This window comes from Arachis ipaensis, chromosome B05, assembly GCF_000816755.2.
Source record: "Arachis ipaensis cultivar K30076 chromosome B05, Araip1.1, whole genome shotgun sequence".
Classification (NCBI taxonomy): Eukaryota; Viridiplantae; Streptophyta; class Magnoliopsida; order Fabales; family Fabaceae; genus Arachis; species Arachis ipaensis.
The window spans coordinates 126,521,165-126,521,737 of NC_029789.2; positions in this window are offsets into that span (position 1 = coordinate 126,521,165).

Below are 573 nucleotides of genomic sequence, written 5' to 3' on the forward strand. Positions count from 1 at the left end.
CTCAGATTGGTCATTCCCCTTTCAATATTTTACCAATTAGTGCCACATGCACATTGTGGTAAAAATCTCATGGGTAGCTAATAGCGGTTCTCAAATCTCATTTGATTTCTGTCGTCATTCTTTTTCCTTTTCTGGTTTCTGGACATGTTTGGAAAATTTTGTTAAAAATCATAAAATGTCCCTTTAAGATTAATTGTATCTTCACAAAAAGATCAATTAGTGATTTTTTAAGTGTTCAATTATTTTATTTATTTAAGAACTATTCCAATAATCTATTGCTGAAAGTACATGAAATCTTATGGTCATTCCCCTTTCAATATTTTACCAATTAGTGCCACATGCACATTGTGGTAAAAATCTCATGGGTAGCTAATAGCGGTTCTCAAATCTCATTTGATTTCTGTCGTCATTCTTTTTCCTTTTCTGGTTTCTGGACATGTTTGGAAAATTTTGTTAAAAATCATAAAATGTCCCTTTAAGATTAATTGTATCTTCACAAAAAGATCAATTAGTGATTTTTTAAGTGTTCAATTATTTTATTTATTTAAGAACTATTCCAATAATCTATAATCT